Source organism: Pelophylax lessonae (assembly GCF_965119305.1).
Source record: "Pelophylax lessonae genome assembly, chromosome: 4".
Lineage (NCBI taxonomy): Eukaryota > Metazoa > Chordata > Amphibia > Anura > Ranidae > Pelophylax > Pelophylax lessonae.
In genome coordinates this window covers 236906460-236934326 of record NC_138771.1, presented here as the reverse complement: position 1 = coordinate 236934326, position 27867 = coordinate 236906460, and the positions used below count along the sequence as shown (strand labels likewise).

Genomic DNA, 27867 nt, shown 5'->3' with positions numbered 1-27867 from the left:
AAAATTAACAAAGATGAAAAAGACAAAATGCAAGCCAAAATTACCCCTTTTGTCATTTACTCCACTCCAAAAAAGACTTGTACAATATTATTGGCATACATGGCAGAATAGTTAAAGTGGTTGTAAAGGCAAAAGGTTTTTTTTTTACCTTAATGCATTCTCTGCATTAAGGTAAAAAACCCTTTTAGGCGCAGACCCCCCTGCCCCTCCTAAATAACCAGGCAAAGCGATGGACCGGTTTCGGTCCAGCAATGTGCCCGGGAGCAGTGGCACCGCTCTCTCTCTCCCTCCTCACTTGACTTAGTGAGAGCAGCAGCTCTTGGTGCCTGCTGCTGTCAATTAAGTCCAGTGATAGGTACTCAAAGGCAGGAGGAGCCAGGAGCACTGGCCAGGAGAACTCAGAGGAGGAGGATCATCGGGGCTGCTCTTCGCAAAACCATTGCACAGAGCAGGTAAGTATGATATGTTTATTATTAAAAAAAAAAAAAAGCAAATAATTTAATATCACTTTTTAAGGTTTAATCCCTAGTGAAATGCGCTTTTAGAGCAAAAACACTAATGTTTCAAAGGCTTTAAAATATGGCTTTCATACTATTTCATCTGTTTTTGTGCCTGCTGCTGTCAATTGAATCCAGTGATAGGTACTCAAAGGCAGGAGGAGCCAGGAGCACTGGCCAGGAGAACTCAGAGGAGGAGGATCATCGGGGCTGCTCTGCGCAAAACCATTGCACAGAGCAGGTAAGTATGATATGTTTATTATTAAAAAAAATAAAAACAAATCCTTTAATAACACATTTGAATGTTTAATCCATAGTGGAAGGCACTTTTAGACAAACAATACTAATGTTTCAAAGGCTTTAAAATATGGCTTTCATACTATTTCATCTGTTTTTGTGCCTGCTGCTGTCAATTAAATCCAGTGATAGGTACTCAAAGGCAGGAGGAGCCAGGAGCACTGGCCAGGGGAACTCAGAGGAGGAGGATCATTGGAGCTGCTCTGTGCAAAACCATTGCACAGAGCTGGTAAGTATGATATGTTTATTATTAAAAAAAATAAAAACAAATCCTTTAATATCACATTTGAATGTTTAATCTATAGTGGAAGACACTTTTAGAGGAACAATACAAATGTTTCAAAGGCTTTAAAATATGGCTTTCATACTATTTCATCTGTTTTTGTGCCTGCTGCTGTCAATTAAATCCAGTGATAGGTACTCAAAGGCAGGAGGAGCCAGGAGCACTGGCCAGGGGAACTCAGAGGAGGAGGATCATTGGAGCTGCTCTGTGCAAAACCATTGCACAGAGCAGGTAAGTATGATATGTTTATTATTAAAAGAAATGAAAACAAATCCTTTAATATCACATTTGAATGTTTAATCTATAGTGGAAGGCACTTTTAGAGGAACAATACAAATGTTTCAAAGGCTTTAAAATATGGCTTTCATACCATTTCATCTGTTTTTGTCTATTCAACTCTATCTAATTTTACATCCCGTGCTTCCAATATCAAAAAGTAGCAGGACAAGTGAGCACCATAATGAGTTCTTTACCTAGAAAGAGAGGGGGGAAGAAGGGCTGGTTTCATGGATTTTCACCTAAGCAGCAATGTCATATAACAGGCATGGTGCTTCAGCCAACCAGACTAGAGCAGCTGTGAGTACTGTATCTTGGCACTCCGAAGCTATTGGCTCCTCTCTGGGGAGTGGAGGGTGTTCAGTTATTAATGATCGCTGAGCAGGCAGCACCATGTCAGTGTGACAAGTGATCGGGTGAATGATGCAGCACTAACCACCAGCACCACAGAAAGGAGGAGAAGGGGGGAGAGTCTACACAAGCAACATCTCTGTATTGGATTGTCAGCATCAGCCACAGAGAAACAAAGCACTGGCAGCTATGAAGGATCTTAGCAGGCGGCAGGCAGCCCTGTTCACGGTGCAGGATATGTGCAAGTGCAGACAACTATAAATGTACCTATTTATCCCCAGTTTTCAGTATTCACCGCAGTCTTGTCTAAGGAAATTGCAGAGGACACACACACAGTTCTTGGCGGGTAAGTTCTGAATAATATGTATTGTTACAGCATGCTTGGTAAACATCCTTTTTTTATATGTAATATGTTTGCAAAAGCAACAGTAATGGAATAAAATGCACATGGAACAATGCTGTTTATCATAGAAATGTGCCCGACTGACCGTAGTGACAACCTAGAGGTAAGGATTAACAGTTGCAGCTAGTGCTTTCTGATCCAGAAGCTTTGTATACTGGTTGCTTAGGCATTTACTGTGTATTCAGGAATGTAAAGACAGAGATCCCAAAGCCTCAATGAGCATATCACACACACACACACACAGTTATTGGATTTCTGCCAGGCTACATCTTAGGGATTGTGGTAAATGACTTCCCCCTAAAATATATCCTCTTGCCAATCTGAAGACACAGTGTGAATAGCTGTTTGCTAATGCAGCCCTGACTGACGCATGTTAAATGAAAAAGAGAGAGGAAAAAAAAAGATGTATATTAACTAGACGAGTCCTAATCTCCTTAGCAATTATCCAGCTCACAGCAGGAACGCTTTTAAGGACATTTTCTTAGTATTTTCCATACCACTTGCCTCGTTGTCCTTTTTAACCCCAATGGTATTAAATGGGGGGGGGGGGGGGGGTGCTGACTTTATTATAGACTTTTATCCGCTCAAATCTGAAGGCAATTGGTATTAAAATGACAGCGCCATCCACTGCAGCTCATAAGAGGTTAATAAGACAAGAGAAAAAGCCTCAAGTCAGAAGCACCTTTGGGAGAGGCAGTGTGCTTAGAGACAGGCTTTACTTGAAAAGAAATACACATATTAGTCTTGCATGGCAAGCACAAGTATTCCCATTATACTGACTGCTTGCATAAGACTAAATGCTGCTTTTTGAATTCTTTGCCATTTAAAATATATCAATGCCGAGATACTAGGCCAGAGCTGCAGCACAGGTTTTGATTCATTTACAGCTATCTTATTTATTAATAAACACTTGTCTGAAAAGCTCACTAGGTGCATGTGCAGAAAGTTGTTTGTGAACCCTTGTTTCAAAATGTACATAAACAATGGATGGATCCTTCTATTCCCTTACTGATGGATGTGAGTCACATACAACCTGCTGCTGGACTCTGGGACATGGCTTTTCTAACTGCCCATCTAGACTGATTACTTCTAGCATAAGCTTGCTAAGTAATGTAATATTAATAGAAAATAGAAGTGTCACCCACACACAGTCAGCGTCGTACTACAAATCCATCACTAGGCAATGGCAAAATGTGTGCATGGATAAACCTTTAACAATTCAGCTGATATAGGTAATTATTAATATACCTATATGCGAAATGTCCAGTTAATCCCTTAATGATATAGGGGGTTAAGCCACAAGCCTTTAGCAAACAAGCTCTGGGAATTCAGAAGTACAAAATTAAGAAAAATAGGAGAGCATTCACATGGAAACTGAATCTGATTTAAGTTTTTTTTTCTTTCGTGACCAACTATTACACTTCACAATGCAAATCTGTCCATTGTTAAAAAAAATAAATAAAAAAAAAAAAAGATAATTTCTGTCTTTGCCAAAGTAGCTTATATACCAATTAGATGTTGAGAGAATGTACAAAGCTGAGTGGTTTAACTTACAGTTGCCAAGAAACGATTTCTTGCTCCTTAAGGCAATGCTGGCTTCCTCTACTCAGTCAAATATTTGGTTTACAATAAAGTCAGTTTGCGATCCGATGACCACCATGTGTAATACTGTTGTCTATATATGAATATAATAATCTACCGCTAGAGATTATTCAAATTTGCATATCTCACATAAAAAAAAATACTGCGTGCTATAAAAGAATATAGAAACACATTACATAAGCAAACTAATATTTATAGTGAGCATATGAATAGATAATGCACAGCCTAACACAACTGAAATTTAACATGTCCGCAAAAAAAGTAAATTGACTGTTTACTCATTTACACCAGTAAATGACATTTGGTGTCAGTCACATTAGTTTTCAGGGACTGACCAAGTAAAAGAAGTGATATATGTAAGGTTATTGACCGAGTCGGGATTAAATAACACAATTTAATCAGAAGCTGGATGTGTGCCAAGATCAGGAATGCTAAATAAGAATAATGCTAGCAAGCTATTTTCAGACAGAGAGAAACATGCTGGACCTAGGAAAAAAAAAAAAAAACACTAATACAGTTTACAGTGAATAAGGGACCCCCCCGGTAAAAATAAAGGAATAATCTTTCAAGTTGATAGTAAAAGATTTGGTCAACAGATAAAATGTGGTTGGGTAAAAATGAACAGTAGTATACTCAGGCCTGCTCTGTATCTTGACTAGGGCAAATCTGTGACACATGTGGATTTTTCACACCAACCACACAGGGCAGTTCACACCAATATATATGGCAGTTACATAGTAACATAGTTAGTGAGGTTGAAAAAAGACATCAGTCCATCCAGTTCAACCTATGATGTGTGTGTTTTTTTGCTGTTAACCGTACATTGTATACCCCTGTATGTTGTGGTCTTTAAGGTGCCCATCTAATAGTTTTTTGAAACTATCAATGCTCCCTGCTGATACGACTGTTTGCGGAATAGCTCCAAGCATACATAATGGATACACATTGTGCTTTTTTTTTCAAATCAGTTTCTTCAAGTTCATTCTAGTATTGAAATATCAGAAAAAAAAACAGTTACAACTACTACATAACTTTGGTCCATGTATCCATTTGCAAAAAAAAAAAAAATCTGGCTAAGCATTTTTTATGAATAATTTGCTCCTTTCTACCTAAACACAGAAACCCTGAATAGTTTACCTAACATTCTAGTAAGACATAACAAAAAAAATAAGATTTAAAATTGACCCCTTGGCTTTCCCTACACTACACCTAATATTTAGCAGCTTTAACTGTCTAAGAAAGTTCTTAGCGTCTGTCTGCATATGTTTCTTGGCATATTTGAAATTATTTACTCTCAGTCTTTTTTTGGGAGTGGGAATCTGTTACAAAGCAAAAGCTTCAGATAGAAACTTCCATTCTCTGACTCCTGAGATGCATTTTTGCTACACAGAAGCATGTCACTCATAATGATGTTGAAGAAGTTCAGCTGCATTGTCCTTGAACTACTACCGTGCATATTGGCGGACATAGACAGCAGCTTCTACCTAAGGATTTTCACACGTTTTTTTTTTTTTTTTTCATGACTTCTGATGAATTCAGTGATGTAAAAAAAAAAAAAAAAAAAACATTTATACCTGCTAGAGAATGCCAAAAGTAACCGCCATAGGTTCAGGCTGAGCAAATTAGTGGTTAGATGAAATGTCAAGTTGGCAGACAGAAGGCAGATTAAGTTGGAAAAAAAAATAAAATCTAAGTTTTTACACATTACTTTCAAAAATAATTGAAAGCAGAGTATGATAACATGTAAAAGCCAAAAAACATTTTTCTTTAATCTACAAATAGACTGAACACTCAGAAGAATCCATATAATGACATGTGTTTTCTGCTTCCTAGCAACCACAAATAGCAAAATTAACTGTGTTTTTGAACTGAAAAGCACTTCATATTCTAATTGGTTGATTTAGCAATTCTTACATACCTCTTCAATGAAACAACCAATTAAGTGAATTCACATAATCTTAACACACAGTCAAAATTTGGAGAAATGTTAATTTCAGTTCTTTTTTTAGTTGCTTCTGTTAGATGTGGTGTTCTACTCCTGCAGGTCAAAGGTGGGCATTTTTATAAGGTCAAAAAACAGACATCTAAAGGAAATAAAAACATATTTCATCTATAATCCCCTATAATCCAGACTTTCAAAGATCCAAGCTGTCTTTTTCTTTTATGTCTTCAATTTTAATTGCCAACTGCTGACTGAATTTCATATGCAGTAGATAAAAAAATTCTTTTTTGTAGATTTGTCAAAAGGCAGTGGTGTATTTTTAATTACAGAGAAGGCACAAAGAGTGGTGTTGAGAAATAAAAAAAAATCAGGGATAATAAATTGTGAACGTATTTCTCAATTAGTAAATTAGAGGTTATAGTCAGAAAATTCTGTATGGAAATGATTATTGATTTCAAGGTTGACCTAAAGATTAGAAAACAAATCTATCTGTGCTACAAATTTAGGGTCTTACATATTATTCACAGCAGAAACAGTATGTGTAAAATAGGTAACCTCACAGTACAACTTGCAGGATAACAGTTCTTTTCTTAATATATCCCTAGAGGCAACACTTATCCGAAGCATTGCTATAGATAAAAGTTGCGATTTATAACGTTCTAAAGTGACCATTGGAGGACCCCATTGTTCTGGAATATAATGACGCTATTAAATATAATACCTTACTAGGTACATTTCTTTTTCTACTACTATTTAAAATTTCTTTACTAAAACACACAAAAAGACCACTGGCTTTATAATCCAGAATGAACAAAGTCATCATTTTTTTAAAATAAAAGGTTAAATACAATTTTATTTTAACATTGTACACATCATTAAAACATAAGTTAAGGTATATTTTTTTTTAATTCAGCACAAGGGGCAGTACTTAGATTTAATGGAGTGGTGCCAGCTGTCATAGTTGAAATCTGAAGTCCTCTGCCCCCTACCATATTCTGCAATGGTAATCTTCTGGTGCTGCAGGCCTTAATACCAGCATTGGACCTGTGAAAAGACTCATCAAGAGTGCTGGCTATGCCTACCCTTTCTGCCCCCTCCTCCAGCTATAGAAACGGTCCTAAAGCATCAATGAATAAAAATCAATGAATGGAGTAGGCAGACCTTTTTTCTTCTCCATCCTCCATTCATGCATAATTTTTCATTGATGGAAGCTATAGTACAGGTTCTATAAATGGTGGAGGGGGAGGGGGGAGGGCGGGCATAGACAGCACTCATGATGAGTGACTGTCATAGATCCAGTCCTGGTATTTACCCCTGCAGCACCGAATGATTACGGTTGTGGGGTATGGGGAAGAACAGAGGACTTCAAATTTCAACTATGACACATCACCTTAATCGTAGGTACTGTTCATTGTGCTGATTATTTCTTTTCATTTTACCTAATTTTAGTATTTAAAACAAAGGAATAACAAAGTATTATTTTTCCAGCTGAAACATAGCAAAAACCACCAGTATTTGCGCATTCATTTTTGCACAGTTTTAAAACGTATCAACATGACTTAATAGTATTTTGTGAATAGCACACTTTTCTAGGAGTACCTCCAATGAAGTAGTTAGTATCTGTTGCCACATATGCAGCTCTAAAACAGTATCTTCTAGAAAGTAAAGAGTAAAAAAGGCTTTTGAGGCTTTTTCTTCTTTAGCCTTGGGAAGATATATTTGTGTATATATATATATATATATATATATATATATATATATATATATATATATATATATATATATATATATAGATAGAGAGAGAGAGGGGGGGCAGACATGCAAATTTAAAGAACTCCTTTTCTGTAAAATAATTTGGGAATCTCATACACATATTTACACATAAAAAATTAAACTCACCTTAAGGGAAAGCTCCACTCTTGTACAAAAATGAATATAACATTAAAACTACTATACAAGTCTTTTTGTATTTTAATTTTTTTAAAAGATACCTTTCCATGTCAGTCTGCTGCCTCTGTAATTTTCAGAAGTGGTCAGAAAATGTAAGGCAATATGCCAACCTGAAGGTGTTCTGCACACATTTGGTTTATGGAATGCCCCAAGAAATGTCAGGTCCTGCTTGTGTGATTGCTTCACTGATTTTCTCAGAAGTCTACACTATGATACAAGTAAAATTTTAGGCTCTTCTTGCAATAGAAACATACCAAAAATAAAAGTTTCTATTGCAAGGAGAGCTTAACATTTTAGTTCCTCAGACTACATAAGTAGTTTGGACCATAAGTCTCAAACTCCAGGATTTCTTGGGTGCCTGGGAGGCACAGGTGCAGCGTCAAGCAGTCTGTCAAAATCTATGACAGGCTGAAATACAAAGAAGATGGATGATGTACTGAGCAGTACTCACATTAAGAGCATTTGTGACAATGGCACTAAATATCAGTATCACTTTGTACAGAGTCCAGTCGCCTTATTCTGTAGATTATGACAGACTGCTGGCAGTAGGGCTGGATACCACACCTATGCCTCCTAGGTGCCTGAAAATGCTAGGATTTGATGATGACAGGCCAAACTGCCTGTGTAAGGACGTAGTGTCGGTTCACACTTCCGCGACTTGTCAGGTGACTGGTCAGCCTGACAAGTCATGGTCCATTCTGTGCTACGGGAACCGTTCTAATAGGAGCAACTCAAGTCGCTCCAACTTAGAAAATAGTTCCTATACTACTTCGGGGCAACATTGGAGCGACTTGCATTGACTTCCATTATGTGAAGTCCGTGCAAGTCGCGCCAAAGTTGCGGTGCACGCGACTTCACAGGTCCCCCCCCCGAAGCCGTGCCGCGGTAGTGTGAACCGGCACTTAAGCTTGTCTACTAAAGGGATGCAGACACTGCAGCTTTCCTCATTACAGCACTGAGATCTTCTCAGGTGGTTATAATGAACACAGATCATTGCATTGTGCAAATCAGTCTGGAAACAAAGATAAGCTAAGGTGCAGGTGTTACTCAGTTCAGCTCGAACTCACAGGGATCTGTGACATGACAGCAGGCCACCAATCCAATCAGCTATGGTCATGAAAGTCCCTGTTCCAAGTAACAATGCAAGGACGCTGGTAATTCTGTTCTAATATGGCCACATGGGCATTAAACTGGAGATTTGTTAAATCTACCTGCAGGTTCAGACCAAACTGAGTGTGGCCATAACCTTGGCTCATCCCTAGAAATAAACAATTTCTTCAGAAAAAAACTGTGACTTAAGCTGGATACACACACTATACAATTGTCTTTAGTTTTTTTTCCTTGAGATTTACCAAAACCATATCATATGAGGTCAAACCTAAACACTTTCAATGTGTATGCAATCAGGCAGGCCCTTGCACTACATAGTTGAAGGTAAAGCCTCGTACACATGCACAGATTGTTGGCCGACCGAACGGCCGTCTTTTGTCCAGTGTTGTTTGTTGGTTGAAATGTGCTCTAGACTTGCACTGGACTTTTGTTGGCCAACAAAAACCAACTTCAACCAGAACATGATGTCATGTTCTGGTTGACTTTCCGTGTGTTTTTTCTTCTCTGAGCATGCCCAGTCTTGCTCATCTGATTTTTGTCTGCCGAAATCTGTACTGACTGAGGAACAATCGGCCGTTCTGTTGTTGGCCAACAAAAATTTTATAGCATGCACACCAGATTTTTTTCAGCCGAAAAGTCGCAGTTGGTTGTCGGAAGCATTATACTAACAAGCCTACAATCGGCCGATCGGACGTTGGCCGACAATTTACGGCCAACAATCTGTGCGTGTGTACGGGGCTTAAATCTAAAGGAAATCAAACAACAAAAGTTGTATAGTGTGTATCCAGCTTTAGTGTGACTTAAAAACCTTGCAATGTACATAATGCACCCAGAAGGAATTTTCTTTCTTTTTTTGCTCAACAAAATGGAGTTTTTAACTGAAGCTTTATAATCACAAAAAATGCTCACACAACATGTGCAGGTGCATTGCTATTAAAGCAGGCATGTCAACCTTGGGTTTGTGGGCCCCACGCAACCCTCAGTCATTTACAGGTAGATGTGTCACTCAGACATGAGACAATGTGGATCCCCTAAAGAGTAAAATATGTATACCCAAAACTTTTTTTTTTTTGGTATTGGATAGAAAATGAAGGGTTAAAACCAGTCAGCTTACTTTTTGTTGTCTGCCACTAAAGAGATCTGTCCCACAAATGCAACATAAAGCAAGCGGAATTCTCTCAAATTGGAAGGAACTCTCCTCTCAGACAAATGCCACTGGAGCATGTGTCCCAAGTGAGAGATTTCCCTTTTTCCTTGCTATGGTGACAACACTAAGATTTTCAATTTCCCATCTCTGTCCTTTTCAAGGGCAATAGAATGTGGTTTCATTTGTATTTGGAGTTGCCTGCTCTATAGTTTGTTACACTTTCCATTAGGGAATATATCAAGTTATCAACAACAAATCTATGAGCTATGTAAGCAATAGAACAATTGTAAGCACCTGGTAATCCAAATACTATCTTAATAACAATAAGCATAAGTATATTCAAGAAACAAAAGTTTCCTTTTATAAGAAATGAGTGTGCAATTTTGCAAACACTGACAGCATCTTGATCAAATTAAACATCTGCTGTTTGTCCTTGAAAAAATACATCTAAAATTAGATTTGATAATGCCAGAATTAATCCCATTTGTAAAAGTGTTTTGAAATGATGGTGGTATTAGTGTTCTGACTGGCTTGCCAATGCTGGCCTCTTTTGAAAATGTAAGATCTATGGCTGCCATGTTGTTCTTTGGTGTCACTTATAAATCTAGAACAAATATACAGTACAAGCAAGAACTTTTGACTTTTCTAAAACTTGTATTTGCTGCATGGTTAATGCAGGTCCACGCAAAAGTATAAAAGATAGACACAGCCAGGCAGGTAGCAATTCCAGGTTAAGGCTAGCAAATTCCTCCCATTACATTGATATTTTACATATTACATATTCATTAAGGCCCCTTTCACACTTGTGCGGCCTAAAAGTTGCAGGATTTTGCCGCAATTTTGACTGGACTTGAAGCAATGCCTATGTCTACAGACCTCAAAACGCATTAAAATTGGACTACTTTGAAGTCATTGTAGCTTGAAGTCGCACAGATATGAACGGTACTGATTGGAAATCATGGAGTATGAGTTGTCTTGTGACTTTGCAGTCCCAAATCGCAGGACAAATCGCACAAGTGTGAAAGAGGCCTAAATGAATAAAAATGTGAAATCCTCGAAAATCAGTAACCTATTGCCACCTGTGTAACACATATGTGAAGCAACAAAAGGGTGGGCTATATTTCCCACACATCACAAACTACAGTACGTGTAGCTGGGCAGCCAATATTTCTGTAGCTCTTGTTCTGGGCTAAGGATCAGTAGCTGACAGGGCCAGCTCCTGGTCATGTGAGCGCTGTGACAGCCAATCACAGTGGTCAAAGAATCACCAATCATTCCCACCCGCCAGGCATTCAGAACATTTTAAAGGGATACCGGGGTGGACAGGAAGGGGTTAAAGTAACACAAAACCAAGATATAGGCTTTGAGATGAGCACAGACCATGTGCTCTGTGGGGGTGGAGCTGATGACAAATATGCCTGAAGCTACAAAAGTCAGTGAGGCCTTGTCAAAAAAACTCATCTAGGCCTTATTGCCCTCTGAAAAGTGCTTAGCAGTTGATCCTCTTTCGAAAGGTGTTTGACAATTGGCTTGGAGGCAACCTGTCACCTCCTACCTGTTTTAACACTGTAAAGCCAACGCCATTGCTTAACAACCACTAGCATTATAGCAACTGCAGTGTTGCCTAAATTAACTGAATAGGCAGTGGTACTGGCCGCTGAATGCAAAATATGTATAAGTTTTGCAGCATCCACGAAGCAAAGCATCACAGCTATGGCATATGTACAACCCTACTTTGTCTGCCATGTTAAATCACGGGGAGCAGTTCAACCACCTGGTTTTACCGCCCTCCAACTGCAAGTGTACATGAGGCCTTACTGCTTGATAGGACTATTTAAATGCATTCATGTTCAAAGCCCATCCACAGGTTCACTTCAAAGAGATTATGTCAATATGAAGGTGTTTCTTGCGTTTACATTGCATCTTATGTGGAATGTAACTCCCAGAGCCAAGATGTCTTGTAAGTTACTCTCAGGCTGGGTTCACACTAAAGCAAATTGGATGCAGGTTTCCCGCATCTAAATTGCATGACAGGAGATTGTGACCAGCTCTTAATGGAGCCGGTCCACTCCTAATGGAGCCGATTCACACATCTCCGAGGAGGCCGAGGAGGGCATTGCACAGGGGTCCTGCGCGTCTTCAGCTCCCTTTCAGGTCCAAAATTCTGGCAAAAGTTCGGGCCTGATCCATCCCAGAAACTGGGAACAGGGACACACCGGATCCCTGCTCTTAGCAGCATCGGTATTAGGTGTCAAACCAGCCACAATGTGATTACACAGAGAAGTAAGTGGTACATACATTTCAATAAGATTTACTGACAGATCCTACTATTTTTGTACTATAGTTATACTGATTCCAGCAATAGACAACAATAGTATTTACGCTAGCTTTACTCCTAGAAGATGCTTCTTTAAAATCTCCATTCTCTTGACTGAAAACTGAGTATTTTTTAAGATATTTGATTAGCTGACATGTCCTGTCAAGATATATATATATAAAAAAAAAGATTAAACAGATGGTTCATATTCTTGGAATCATCAAATTAAAGCACATCTAAAGCCACATTTTTTTTTAAAATTAAAATAGGGAAGGCAGTCAGATTTTATTGCTGTCTGTGTTCCTGCTGAGGATATTCACTCTATGTGTCCTGCTGACCACTGTCACTTTTACAGTAAGTGATGGAAATTTCAAAATGTTGCCCCCAAACGGAAAATTAGGGAAATATTTCAACCAAGACATTCATTTATATTTAATATAATAAATACCATATAGTCAACCTAAGTCATGGATATGAGGGTGCCAAAGGATAAGGCTGAATTTTTTTTAGTGCAGTCTAGGCAAAGATTAAAGCAACAGAACAACTCCACAAGATCAGTTTAAGTCAATCTATGCACCCGGTCCTCAAAAACATTTCATCCAAGAGTACTATTAAATGAGGCAAAAAAGCTTTCTTAGGCCAAAACATGGCATTATACACAGTCTACCAATTTAAGGCCTCCTGCACATGATACTACTGTTTTTTTTTTTTTGTTTTTTTTTTGGAGGTATGTATTTACGCGTATATCTGCGCTCATTTTTGGGTGTATGCAGTTCAGCATTTTTGCACAAACGTATTCTCACGTTCTCATTCTGTATAACATGTATATGAACATTTGTGCGTATTTGCATGCATTTGCGTGCATGAGGAGAAATGTAATATTTTTTTGTTTTTTTTTTACTGAAGAATGTGCGGCGCTTGTTTACGCGCCTGTGTGTAAGTATAGGCACATTACAAATAACAGGCTGTATTTTAGCTCAGTAAAAAAAAAAAAAAAAGTTGTACTGAGCTTTTTTAAGCGGCAGTATGCAAGAGGCCTAAACTAGTCCTGAAAGATACTCTGCTCTTTAGTGCCAGTTCACACAAATGTGATGCGGGAGCCCTAAAAACCCACTGTGGGTTCCCGCATCACACTCAACTCGCAGGCAGTTCACACTGCCATATGCGAACCGCTGGGGGTGTCAATACAAAGTTAATGACACCCCCAGATCAGTTTGCATATCGCAGTTCAAACTGTCAGTTCGGATATTAATCAGATTGCATAGGTGTGAACACCAATGCGATCCGATTATGGTGCGGACCAAAAAAAGAGTCCTGTGCAACTTTGGGCCGAATGCGATGCAAATTCAGCCATATGAGCTGTATAGCTGAATTCGCAATGCACGGACATTGCATGTGATTTGCAGAGCAGTGCGCTGTAAATCACATGAAATGTCTGACATCGTATATGTGTGAACCATTGAAACTCCAACTTGCCGAGATCTCCAAGCACGTTATTTCCGGTGAGTGTACACTAGGAATAATTGGAGATTTCGACCACTTGGGGTTTTCACACATCTTCCGGCAGCCTATATACTCCGGTAGATGCTATAATTAGTGCAGATTGATAGTCCGCCCACTAGTAACCAGAAATATGTCCACCTCCAAGGCGGCGACAACTAGTATATAGAATAAATATAGCATTGGCAGCTGAAATGTACCAAATAAGATTTGGAGTTAAGATTTATCATTATTATTGCTTGGTCATTTTTATTAAAATTTGAGTTTGTTTCTACATGCCGAAAAAACATCAATCTATATATATATATATATATATATATATATATATATATATATACACAATGCCTTGCAAAAGTATTCGGCCCCCTTGAACTTTGCGACCTTTTGCCACATATGTATATATATATATATATATATATATATATATACACACACATTTACATGCCAATTCAGAAAACGTTTACATTCTACTACTATATATATAAATAAAGTAACGCCATCAGCAAAAACGCATTATAGAATATAATATAGAATATATATATATATATGTATATATAGATCGATAAATCGAATCGAATATAGAATAGAATATAGTAGAACTAGTATATTTATTTAACAAGTGGGCGGAATAACATTCTGCACTAATTATAGCATCTACCAGAGGGTAAAGGCTGCTGGTGTTGTGTGAAAACCCCAAGTGATTGAAATCTCAAATTATTCCTGGTGTACACTCACCGGAAATAACGTGGTTGGAGATCTCGGCAAGTTGGAGTTTTCGGCAGAACACCGCCACTAATTCTTTGTCTGCATATCAATGATAAAATGCTCCCAAAAGTGAAGTATGTAAGAAACCAATCCTAGCACGACATACATTTGTCATTTTTTTTTTTATTAATATAAAAATATACATCATAAACATTATATCAATGTTTTTAGGTCTTCCTAATTAAAACACATCCTGGTAACAAATTATCTGTGTGAAGTTGTTTACATAACCCGGTATAATAAGTAATGCTATCAAGAATCCATCAAGCCTACTGACATTGTTTATTTGTCTTTTATTTCTTTAGAGAGAGAGCTAAGTCAATAAGTTGAGTGTCATTCAGTTAAACTACACCACTGAGGCAGTGTGTTAAATGATGTTACTAAAAACAATATGGATGGAAAGGAAGTGCTGCATGCGTCATAATAACTAAGCAAGAGGTGTATATAGGGAAAAAGAGCAGAGGGTGATGGGGGGGTGGATGTCCTAATAAATACGCTGTATTATAACTGCAATCTGATTTATTAAGACAAAGCCCTTTAATCTTCCTCACAATTGATGGCCTCACGCTTTTTTTTTTTGTTTGTTTTGTAATTGCTATAACCTGCTAAACGACCGCCCGCCACAGTTTTACTGCGACAGGCAGCCCCTCCTGCGCGAACCGACGTAGCTATATATGCAGATAGGCGGCGCTCTCTCCCGCCCCCTCTCGGCAGCGGGGACTCTGATGCAATGGGGCCGGTGGCTCCAATTGCCACCTGCGATCGCTTCTCGCTGAGAAAGAAGGACAGTCAGCTATCGTAAACACAGCTGACCGTTCTCTCTGGAGTGATCACAGAGCGCCTGTGATCCCTCTATATAGGATCACGGGTCTCTGTGATCATTTCAAAAGCTCCACCCCCCATACAGTTAGAAACACTCCCCTAGGTTTATATTTAACCCCTTGATCACCCACTGTGTTAACCGCTTCCCTGCCAGTGTCATTAGTACAGTAACAGTGCATATTTTTAGCACTGATTAATGTAGTAATGTCACTGGTCCCCCAAAAGTGTCAAAAATGTCAGTTAGGGGTCCGACCTGTCCGTTGCAGTCCTGCTAAAAATCGCAGATCACTGCCATTACTAGTAAAAAAAAAAAAAAAAACAATAAAAATGACATAAATCTTTCCCGTAGTTAGTAGACGCAATAACTTTTGCGCAAACCAATCAAAATTCGCTTATTGCGATTTTTTTTTTACCAAAAATATGTAGCAGAAAATGTTAAAAAATTTTGAGTTTTAAATTTTTTTTAGGGGGAATGTTTTATAGTAGAAAGTGAAAAATATTGTTTTTTTTTTTTTCAGAATTGTCGCTCTTTTTTTGTTTATAGCGCAAAAAATAAAAATCCCAGAGGTGATCAAATACTACCAAAAGAAATCTCTATTTGTGGGAAAAAAGGAAATTTATTTTATTAAGGTACAGCGTCGCACAACTGTGCAATTGTCCGCTAAAATAACGCAGTGCCGAATCGCAAGAAAATAGCCTGGTCATTAAGGGGGCAAATCCTTCCGGTCCAGAAGTGGTTAATTAATTCATAGCAATGAAATATTGAACTATTACATTTTGTGCTTTTACAGTAGTGATATTATACTATTATAAATATTCATAATACTAAAATAGAACAATTTGAACTATGAAACAAGGAAGGGTTAACGCTAGCAAGTCAGGTTCCCCCCCTACCCGACAGCAGAAATGTTCAATTGAAATACCAAATGCACCCAGATTGCAAGGTCCTATTTAAAACATACTGAATCAAACTCATAGGGAAAAAATCAATACCTATTTTGATGAGGTCCCTGATGTAGTTTAGTCTAGTGAAAAGAGCCTTTCCAAGGACATTTTTCATTATGCTCAAGAGAAAACATATACAGATTGCTGTTTATTATTTCAATGACAAAATACTGTAATTATAAAGTGTCTTTTCAAATGTTTAGAAACAAAAGCAAATGAATTATCCCCACTTCCCCTAAAAAAAACAGTGGTGATAGGTTAAACTCTTTCTGGAAATCAATACAAAATGATGCAATGTGCCCATTATTACATGTGAAATTGAAGATTAGGCTACTTTTATGAACCATTTATACAACATCTTTCTAATACTAGAAAAGACTGTCTGCAGCCAGATATGCCTTTCTGTAACTCCCAAATTTCTCTTTCTTGCTCTCAGTTTGCAGACCAGAAGGCACAACCCATTGCTCCTGCGACTCGTTCATGACTCTCCCATTAGTATGCATAGTGCATGGGGCCAAATGTCAAGCATCCATTTTCATTGTATATAGAATCCTCATCAATGGTCTTAGTTATATTAAATTCAGAGTTCGGACTTTGCTTAGGGACTTGCACAACTAAAGAGCTACAAAGAAGGTTGTTTCTTATTTCAATACTGAGGCTAATTATTTATTGATAGTAAAGGTAGAACCTGCTACTTAAAGTGTAACTAAACCCACAACATAAAATCAGTCTGTTTATGCTCTAAAGCATGCTTGTTATATTCACTGTGGAACCTAAGGGGGTAACACTGTGCATTGTCTAAAAAGGACATCACCCCCCTCTCCTTACACAACCCCCAATCCATCTCCTGATACTACAGAGCCTTTGGGGCACTCTGCTCATTCTCCGTTTGGTGTGTATTGCAATAGAGTTGTTTTTGTTTTTTTAGAGGGTGCATATGATCAGCACAGGGCCAATCAGTACTTCCCAGACAGAGGGCCAGGGGTCCTGCAGCCTCATAGGACAGTCAGAGGAGAATGAAAGCTTTAACCAGTGCTTAGCCAGACACTGATAGAAGTCACAAGGCTCTTATATACTGGTGATGAGAAAAGGTAATTAGCAGTTTATATTTACTAAAATATTTGCAGTTTCATGTCCTGCGTACTGTGGTAGCCCAGATATAGTGAATGCAGAGTCCTGGATTTAGTAACTCTTTGACAAAAAAAGCTTTGACAAAAAGAAAAAAACCTGGAAACTGATTGGTTTCTATGTAGAGCTGCACCCGATTTTGCACTCTCCAGTTTTAGTAAATCAACCCCAATTTGTCAATAGGCGTGGCCTAATGAAAGGGGCTTGACAAAGGCTCCTTTCACACAGGCTTTCCAATCCAGTACGTCTGTCAGTTTTTTAGCCAGACCTGATCAGATTCTCCATGTACCTCTATGGAGCAGCGGATGTCAGCAGAGACATCTCCGCTGACATCCGATCCGATCCTGTCCATGAAATCCAGATGGATGGAAACCCTATTTTCCATCCGTCTGGATGATCAGATGAAAACAAACAGGCGGTCCGTTTTCATCCAATCTCCCATAGAGGAGAGCGGGGATCTGACAGCTCCGTCTCTGCAAAGTAAGCGGAGACCTGTCATCCACCTGCTCAGTGGGGATCGGCGGATCGATCCCCGCTGAGCAAAACGGAGTCCGCCGGAAACACCGCCCGTGTGAAAGGACCCTTATAGTGCCTAAAACTTAGGCAGACCTAATTTGTTAAACATAACTAAGGTAATGTTTTTGAGATGAACTAACAGACGAGCCAACATTATGTTCATAAAATGCTTGAAACTGAAAAATGCAATCCAGAATCCATTTAACTGCTCCATCCAAATCTCAAAACCAATTTGTTGGATTTGTAAGGGAATAGTGACTAAGGTGAGTGATTAACAGCTGTGTGCTATAGAGAGACAGATCTATGATGTATATGAAACATATATTACATGCCTGAGGAAGAACAGGATTTAGCCTTGGACAGGCAGAAGGCTCAAGGACACATATTTCATGTAGAAATTATTATTCCCACAGAAATCTTGTTATTTAAAAGTAAATGTTGAGAAATAGCACAAGAAACACATTAATAAATCCTAAATTCTTACTACATTTTATATTAACCAGACATACATTAACATAATGCATTGTGGGCAGCCAAGTAAAATGCAGTCAACTTCTAATTGCCCACTGATAGAGAGCATAAAGAGCCATACATAGTTAACATACATAGCAAGACTGCTGACCAAGGTTCCATGCTTTCAAGCTAAATAAAAATGTAAACCAAGCAAAAATGTCATTTTTTGGCAGTTACTTTTTTGTGTTAATAAATTTCATCATTTTATCCTACAATGGCTGTACATATTACCCATACTGCCGTCATGCTATCTAGCATTTTCATCCAATATATTAATGTGAACTTTATAAGCACAGATCTTGCTGACACATATTTAATAAAAAAACTGTGCTATAACAGTTAACCCTTAGCTCACAGGACACTGTTTGTTTTCTTTGTTATCCCAGGGCATTGTGCTGTAGATGCGGTACTCATTTACCAGACACACAATCCTCAGTACAAGTCCCACTGGATTTAATTATTGATATAATAAAATAAGCTCTATTCTTATGGGCTTTATTATTCAGATTACTATGAAAGCAAGAGTATCCCTTGAATTTACTTAAGAGCTTAGAAAGAGAATTTTTACGTATAATTTTAAACATTGTTAAAAAAAAAAAGAAAGCAAGCTGCCATACACGAACCACTTGAGCAAGCATAAAACAGCTGTTTTGAACATGCCTTATAATAGGCAAACCGTAGTAACGTTTTCCTTTGGGCATTCTACTAATCTGTTAAAGTCATTCACCACTTACAAGCTCACCTTGCTGTGCTGACATTATGGATAAAGGAACCTAATAAAATGTATCCAAGTACAGCAGCTATTAGGTCTGTTCAGCTTGTGTCCATTTTTATTTGAACTTTGGAACCTCCTTGTGTTGACAAAAATGAATACAAATTTGCTATTTCTCAAACCCACATAACTTTTATGATAAAAAGTCCATGATAGGTCAGTGGGCTGCAAAACTAAATTACTTTCAACTTGTATCCCCTAAAAAATGAATAGGCAAGTATTAAAAACAGAAATAAAGATAGAGGAGGGGCGTACCCGGAAGTGATCATGTGACACGCATGGCGTGTCTCTCCGTGCTGAGCCCACCTCTCCCAGGAAGGAATTAGGACGCCGAAGTAAGCCCGAGAGATCGGGAACTCGAAGGACTGAGAGAGCCCTCAAGTCTCCATAGTGCGCCCACGCCACCCCGGAGAGGAGAGGAGAAGCGGAGTTACGGCGGCAGTAGCCCTGGTCGGATGCCTGTAGCGGTAGAAGACCAGCTGTAGCGGCGGAAGAACGGCGGTGGTGAGAGAGCGAGGGCTGCGCAGCATGTCGGGGTGTGTAGCCTTGTTTCTCCCCCGACTTAGCTGCTTGCTACATAGACTGTACGGACTGCACTGCTGATGGAGACCTGTGGACTGTAGCTTGGAAAGTGCTACTTGGGAGACGCTCACTCAGCCTGCATCACTGGACCCTCTCCCTCCGGGCTGAGGGACAGTGGCACTTTGCCTTATGTGCAAGTCGGCATATGGGGAGAGAGTCAGCTATTTTCCCTGCACAATCGGCAGCCTGTACTCCATACACAAGGGAGCTAAAAGGAGCAGCTGGATCGGAGGACTGTCGAGTAGGTAAGCCCTCCAGCCAACTATATTACTAGCTCCTATTAAACCGTACCTGAACTGATCACTTGAATTGTATGTGTAACCAACGGCCCTCATGGAACGGGTGTGAGGCACGGTGAAGTGTGAGACCTGTGCAGGAACCTCTCCTTATCTCTTTTCTCAGGCATGGGTTCAGGAAGGCTTGATAGGAAAATCTATCTCTCACTGGATGTTTAAGCAGTTTTTCTCTCCCCACCTGCTGAATAAGGATGTAAGATATTAGCCAGTGGAGAACATTACTTGGAGCATTATATTTAAAGAGGCACAGACTCCCCTGAACTGAGTTATAAACAGAGACTACAAGTGGAGGAGGGGAAAGGAGAAGAGTGAGTGGGAAAGGAGGGAGGATGACGCTTACTAAAAGAAAGAAGGGAAAGAAGAATGCAGTAAAGTCACAGACAAGCAGACCAGAGGGAGAGATTGTAAGATTCCTCACTAATAGCCAGAAATTATCCAGAGACGCAAGGATGGAAGCATGTGAGAAGAATGTCCTGACAAGCCCAGGGTCCGGGGATACTCCTAATTCACCAGCCACCTCCCCAGTCTCAGAAAACTATTCAGATAGCCCAGGTAATGGACAAAGAGAAAACATGGCAGCTGGTATACATGCACAGGCTTTGATACAAAATTCAGAACTGAAAGCTATGCTCCAGGCTTTGCCAACAAAAAACGATATAGTACAAATGATTAATAAAATAGAAGAAACACATCTAAAAGAAATGCAAGTGATAAAAAAAGATATACAAAAGATTACAACACGTCTAGAAGAAGAGGTAGCAGCCAGAAAAATTTTAGAAGGAAAAGTGACCTCATTAGAATTAATTAGAGATACACAGAGGGAGACGGAAGATACGGTGCAACTTCAATTAGAAGAAATGGAGAATAGAAGTAGACGTAGCAACTTGAGAATTCGGGGGATACCTGAAACTATAAATAATGACAAATTAACCGAAGTGGTGGAAAATATTTTCAAACAGGTTCTGAGGGGTAAACTTCCTGACCGTCTTGAAATAGAAAGGATACACAGAACTTTGGGCCCCAGAAGTAAAGATGAGAAAAGACCAAGAGACGTGATATGTAGATTACATCATTACACGCATAAGGAGACAATTTTAAGGGAGGCTTGGGGAGCAAAGGACATAAATGTGGAAGGAACCCCGATTAAAATCTTTTCAGACATTGCTAGAGGAACACTGAGGAGAAGAGCACTTTTAAGACCCTTATTGGACCTAGCAAAAAAGATGGGGTGCACTTATAGATGGGGATTTCCCTTTTCGGTTATATTTCAAAAAGACGGTCGATATTTTAACCTCAGATCCTTTCAAGATCGAATGGCCCTTTTTCGGTTTATAGGAACAGAACCAATACAGGTTGTAAACTGGCTAGCCCGGATACCGAAGGAAAGATTCCCTCTGTACCCTCAGCGGCAAGAAGAGGGACGAGCCGCTGGGATAGAGGAAGAGAGAGGATAAGGAGGACTGCCTCTTAAATCACTTGCTTATTTTATTTTTTTTTTTTTTTTTTATTTTTTTTTTTTTCTCTCTTTTTCCTCCTCTCCTCCAAATAGAAGGACTCTAAGTGACTGTGAGGAGGGAGCTCCACCTACCCTTAGTTTGCTTTTTGTGTGACAGGTTTAGGTTTAGAGCACATTTAGAGAGGGAGTGTTTAAATTTTTTTAATACTCTATATCAGTATTCATTTTTGATACACTCTGTAGGGGATTGTTATAATTTTTTTTTTTTTTTCCTTGACAGGTTTTGGATTTAGAACACATTTAGATAGGGAGTGTTGAATTTCTTCAATACTCTCTATCCGTATAATTTTTGACACACTTTATAGGGATTAGGGATTTTTTTTTTTTTTTTTTTTCTCTTCGACAGGTTCTGGATTTAGAACACATTTAGATAGGGAGTGTTGAATCTCTTCAATAGTCCCTATCCGTATAATTTTTGACACACTTTATAGGGATTAGGGATTTTTTTTTTTTTTTTTTGGTTTGGGAAAGAACACATCTTGGGAGGGAGTACTCACATTTTCTAATACGATTTACCCGTTTTATTAATATATAGGCATTTTGCACGGGGAGGTTTTCCCCCCTTTTTTTTTTTTTTTTTTTTTTTTTTTTTTTGTATGGCACATCTTGGGTAAACAACACACTTTAGGGAGAGAGTGTTAGTTATTTTAATACTTTCTGCCCTTCTTATTAATCCTAAATACACGGGGAGGAGGGATGTTCCCTTTCTTAAAAGACATTACATAGGGGGAGGAGGGGAGGGGGGATTGTGAGACATGTAATTAAGGTGAATAGTGCATGGATAAATGATAATACCGGTATTAAAGAAATATGTACTGTATGTTTGACTGCCCCATGGGGAGGGGAAAGGGGAAGAGTGGAAAGTCAGGGAAAGTAAGAGAGGGGGAAAGAGGTAGAAGGGGGGGGGGGGAGTTACCCACGAAGTATTAAAATATAATGGAGGATGAGTCAAACCCCCCACCCTTTGTATTAGAAAGTGCTACGGAAGGGAAGAACCCCTCTCATTGGCTAGACAAGAGTCAGATAAATGAGAAGCAAGAATTGATAGTCTTTCCACTTCCCCTAACCCCCCTAGGGAGATATATTCTGAGTTTATGATGGGGAGTGAAAGGTAACCCCTCCGAGAGGGGAGGTAGGGAGGGGGAGGGTAACTAGGATAATCCAAGTGGGAGTAAAATGATAATACTTCAATGGAAGGAATTTATACCAGTGAATGTCCGGACTGTTTTACAGGGGGGGAGGGTGGAAGAATGGAAAGATGAGGAAGGTGGGAGAGAGAGGGAGAAAGGGGAGAGGGAAGCTATCAGTGTATTATAGATACAGTGAAGGAAGGAACAGGACCCCACCCCCTGGCTCAAAATTTTGGCATGGAATAGGAGACCCCCCCCCCCCCTCATAGTTAGACAATTGAAGAATATGGACAGATAATCTTTCCACTTCCACTATCCCCCTCTGGATGTGCATTTGGGGAGATGGTAAAGAGCTGGAGGTGGCCCTCCAGAGAGGAGGGGAGGGGAGAGGGAGAGGAATAGGCTGGGATGCAGGGGAAGGAGGGGAGTAATTAGAATGGCGTTATAGGAGGAAGTTACATGAGAAATCAGAGATAAAAGGGAGGGGGGTGGGAGAGTACGGGGAGTGACACTCCGGGGTACAGTCCTTTTTTTTTCACACAAATGGCACCGAAAAGTGCCGTGTGAGATAAGGATAAGAAAGGATATCCGAAGTGACGAGGGAGAGACTAGACCTCTTATAGAGGCCGACTTCTCTCAATCGTCAGAGGGGGAGGGAAGGGAGGGGAGTAGGGGTTTTTTTTTTTTTTTTTTTTTTTCTTCTTTTCCTCTTCTTGTGCTCCGCTGACCAGGGATGGAGGATTTAAAAATCACTTCCTACAATGTTAAAGGATTAAATATCCCGGAAAAAAGGCACACATTGTTAACAGAATTGAGACGATTAAAAACTAACATTGCACTAATACAAGAAACGCATTTTAGGGCAGACAAAATATCCCTCATCAGAAATAGATTTTTCCCACATATATATCACTCCACATATACGCAAGCAAAATCCCGCGGGGTTTCTATACTGATCGCAAAGGGTGTACCATGGACTTATCAAGATAGTAGGCACGACTCAGAAGGAAGATTCTTATTTGTTAAGGGATTAATAGGGGAAACGCAGGTAACGCTCGCAACGATATACACACCTAACAATCGACAGGATGCATTTATTTCCAGGACTCTAGCTGAGCTGATGGGGTATACAGAAGGCCAATTAATTCTGGGAGGTGATCTTAATGTACCATTGATATCAGCGGTAGATACATCCTCCGGGACTACTACCCTCACTCCTGGAATGAGTAAACGAATTTTAAGAGCTTTACATAAAGCTCAGTTGATAGACGTATGGCGCCTTCAGCACCCTTCGGAAAAAGAATATACATTTTATTCAATTCCACATAGGAATTACTCTAGAATTGACCTTTTTTTCGTACCTCATGCTCAGCTACAGGCAGTGAAAAGGTCAGAGATTGATAGTATTACATGGTCAGATCATGCTCCAATATCAATAATATATAGCTTGACACCAAATTCGGCACAGAGAAGACGCTTCTGGAGGTTAAACGAGGATTTACTCCAGAGAGAGGAGGTAGTTAAGGAGCTTACAGAGGAGATGAAGGCCTTCTTTGAGATCAATGACCAACCGGAGTGCCGGACGGGGACCCTCTGGGAGGCTCATAAATCGGTGATGAGAGGCATCTTCATCAAGCATGGAGCACGGATAAAAAAGGAAAGGGGGAAGCAAATGTTACAACTTCTAGAAAAACTTAGCTTACTAGAGATAGAACATAAACACACCTTATCAGAGACGGTGGAGGGAGAATTGAAGTTGATTAGAAAACAGATAACGGACCTGTTACAATACAAAGCTAAAGCAGCTATTCAAAGGTGTCGGAAAATGAATTACGAATCAGGTAATAAATGTGGGAAATTATTGGCCAGTACAGTAAGAGAGCAGAAATTGAGGTCGTACATACCGCATATCATCACAACAGAAGGGGCCAAGAAAACGTTACCAACACAAATAACAGCAGAATTTGAGAAATATTATAATTCATTGTATAATTTAAAAAAAACCCCACCATCTTTAGAAGATATTGAAAGATATATAGATCAGTCACAGCTCCCTAAATTGATAGAGGCGGATCGGGAGGATCTAGAGAGGGAAATTACCATCGAGGAGATAAAGCAAGCACTTAAGTCTATGAAGCCTGGGAAAGCGCCGGGCCCAGATGGCCTAACGACTCAATATTATCAAACGCTGTTCCATATCCTAGGCCCATATCTAGCAAGATTATTTAATGCATCAGATATAGATGGGAAATTTTCCAGAGATACACTCACGGCCCATATATCTTTGATACTAAAAGAAGGTAAAGACCCGTCTTCATGCAGCAGTTATAGACCAATTTCTTTACTAAATGTGGATTTAAAAATATTTACTAAAATTCTCGCAAATAGACTGGCAAGGGTCCTCCCAAGCTTAGTACACTTAGATCAGGTGGGATTCATGTCATCAAGGGAAGCAAGAGACAATACTACCCGAATTCTCAACCTAATACAAGTAGTAAAGGAAAAAAAGATTCCGTGCGTAGTGTTGAGCACAGACGCAGAGAAGGCATTTGATCGGGTGGGATGGCCTTTCATGTTTGCTGTGCTCAAATATATTGGAATAGGGAAAGAGATGCTGGAAAAAATCACCAGAGTTTACACAGAGCCAACGGCTAGGGTAAAAGCTAATGGCATACTATCGGACGCCTTCCCAATCAGAAATGGCACAAGGCAGGGATGCCCATTATCGCCCTTACTTTTTGCCTTGGTTGTAGAACCTTTCCTATGTAGAATTCGACTAAATCAAGATATTGAGGGGGTAAAGATAAAAGAGAAACAATATAAAATTGCCGCTTACGCGGACGATTTACTATTTTCACTAACTAACCCAGGTATATCATTGCCGAATTTAATACAAGAGTTTAAAAAATTTGGTGCTATGTCATATTTGAAAATCAACTTTGGGAAGTCAGAAGCGATGGGAATAGGGGTACCTATTTCCCAAGTAAATGCACTGAAAAGCAGTTTTGGTTTCAAATGGAAGGAAGAGGCGGTGAGATACCTGGGGACATTCATACCAGCAAAATTAACGCGGGTGTACGATCTCAATTTCTTGCCCTTGATTGCAAAAACAAAGAATCTATTAGAACAATGGCGTAAAGGGATGCACTCATGGTTTGGTAAATGTAATTTGTTAAAGATGACAGTTTTGCCAAAATTTGTGTACTTGTTGCGAGCGTTGCCTGTCAAGATCCCCAGTGTCTTTTTCAAAGTAATACACTCTCTGTTTGTGGAATATATCTGGAATTACAAAAAACCACGAATAGCAAGACGAATTTTAATATTGCCAAAAAAAAAGGGGATCTAGCCTTCCCAGATATACGGGCATATTATCAGGCCACTCAAGTGGCCAGAATTTTGGACTGGTGGCACCACTCGGAAAATAAATTGTGGGTACAAATAGAGCAGGAACAAACAGAAGTGGACTTGAAGAGAGCGATATGGTGCTACCAGGTGTTACCTAAGTATTTGAAAAACCATTTGACAATAGGAAATACACTTCGGGTATGTAGACAACCAAATATATACACCAAACTGACAACGAACGAGTCACCGTTATTTCCAATCTTGGGGAACCCACAGTTTGCACCAGGTCTAGATAAAAGACAGTTCGGGGATTTGAGGGAGAAGAAAATTGAGCAGGCCTCGTCTTTCCTGTTACAAAGAAGATGGCCTTCAATTAACCAATTGATTGATAGAGGGGGAATATATAATATCCCTTTCTGGCAAGCAATTCAAATACATCACTATCTGGCCTCAATACCAAGACCAGAAAGTTTTGGTAGAGCATTAACGAGATTTGAACAACACTGTGTGAAGCCAGGGACCTTACTACACACATTATCAATCGCTTACGGGCTACTGACAGATCCGGATGATCAGCCGGAATTGTCTTGGCCGGGAAAATGGGGAAGGGATTTAGGATGTAATTTGACAAGTGAACAGGTCCAGAGGATATTAAGATTTACCTTTAAACCTTCTGGATGCGTCAAAATCCAAGAACTGAATTACAAGCTTATAACAAGATGGTATATTACACCCAAGAAAATACATAGATGGTTCCCGAGGGAATCAGGTTTATGCTGGAGATGCAAAAAAGAGGAAGGTACATTGTACCATATTTTCTGGACCTGTACAGATATAAAACCATTTTGGCAGGGAATAAAAAATATTATCCAAAAATTTACGGAATACAAAATTGAAGAAAATCCGCTTTTCTTCTTACTACAGGGGACAGAGATACCAGTAAGGAGATATGAAAATTCTATCATCCCGTATTTGGTTAATGCAGCTAAGGCATGTATTCCAGGTAATTGGAAAAAAACACAACCCCCCTCGAGGGTAGAATGGATACACAGAGTAGAGGATATTAGAAGAATGGAAGAGCTAATTGCTTTTTCCCAAGATAGACAGGAGAAATATAAAAAGATATGGGAATCATGGAATCTTTTTATGGTCTCTGAGGAAGGGAAACAATTCACAGGAGGATAGATGGGAGGATAATGGAGAGGAGGGATAGTGAGTCCTCCATGCTGAAGGCAGTGGAGCAATTAACTAAACCTTTTTTTTTTTTTTTTTTTGGGGGGAGGGGGGGGGAGGGAAGGGGGAGGAAGGGGCATGGGATGAAAAGGAAAAATAAGGAAGGAATATAAGCCAAGTAAACATTGAAAGAATGGGAGCAATAAAGGTTTATTTGATATTGTATTACTTGTTGAAATGTTAATGTATTTAAGCTGTACTTCCTGAATAAAATTCATATTTGAAAAAAAAAAAAAAAAACAGAAATAAAAATTTGTCTTAAAGTCCTTCTTCCTTAAATGTTAACCCCTTCTCACCGACCGCACACATATATGCAGCCTCACGGAAGTGGGCTTTTTTCCTTGGGGCCACATATATGCGTATATCCCTTTGTGCTGGGTACGAGCCTCACAGTGCGCTCCCAGCACAGAGACTGAGACTGGGCTCGTACTAACGATCGGAACCCGGGACTCACGGTTCCAGGTCACCTGATCGCTGTGATAGCCTCTGGTTGGCTATTACAATGATCAGTCACCATAAGCCCACCCCTGTGTTTACTTTCTCTTCAGAATAAAGAGAAAGGTACATTGTAGCTTCTTCTTCTTGCAACAGACAACAATGTAAACAACCTAAAGTGTGTAAAAAATAAC

At 39.4% G+C, this 27867-nt stretch overlaps 2 protein-coding genes across 2 annotated transcripts in view; one reads left to right on the top strand and one right to left on the bottom strand.

The window, feature by feature from the left end:
- The window catches only part of IMMP2L (inner mitochondrial membrane peptidase subunit 2), a gene marked incomplete at its 3' end in the record, with an annotated part of 1518208 nt that overhangs the window by 805708 nt on the left and 684633 nt on the right, over positions 1–27867 (bottom strand). The window lies entirely within an intron of this gene.
- LRRN3 (leucine rich repeat neuronal 3) overlaps positions 1634–27867 on the top strand; it is a 103793-nt gene continuing 77559 nt past the window's right edge. The window contains exon 1 of the mRNA XM_082255166.1: positions 1634–2050. The gene's annotated coding sequence lies outside the window, so the exon portion shown is untranslated. The remainder of the gene's footprint in view (positions 2051–27867) is intronic.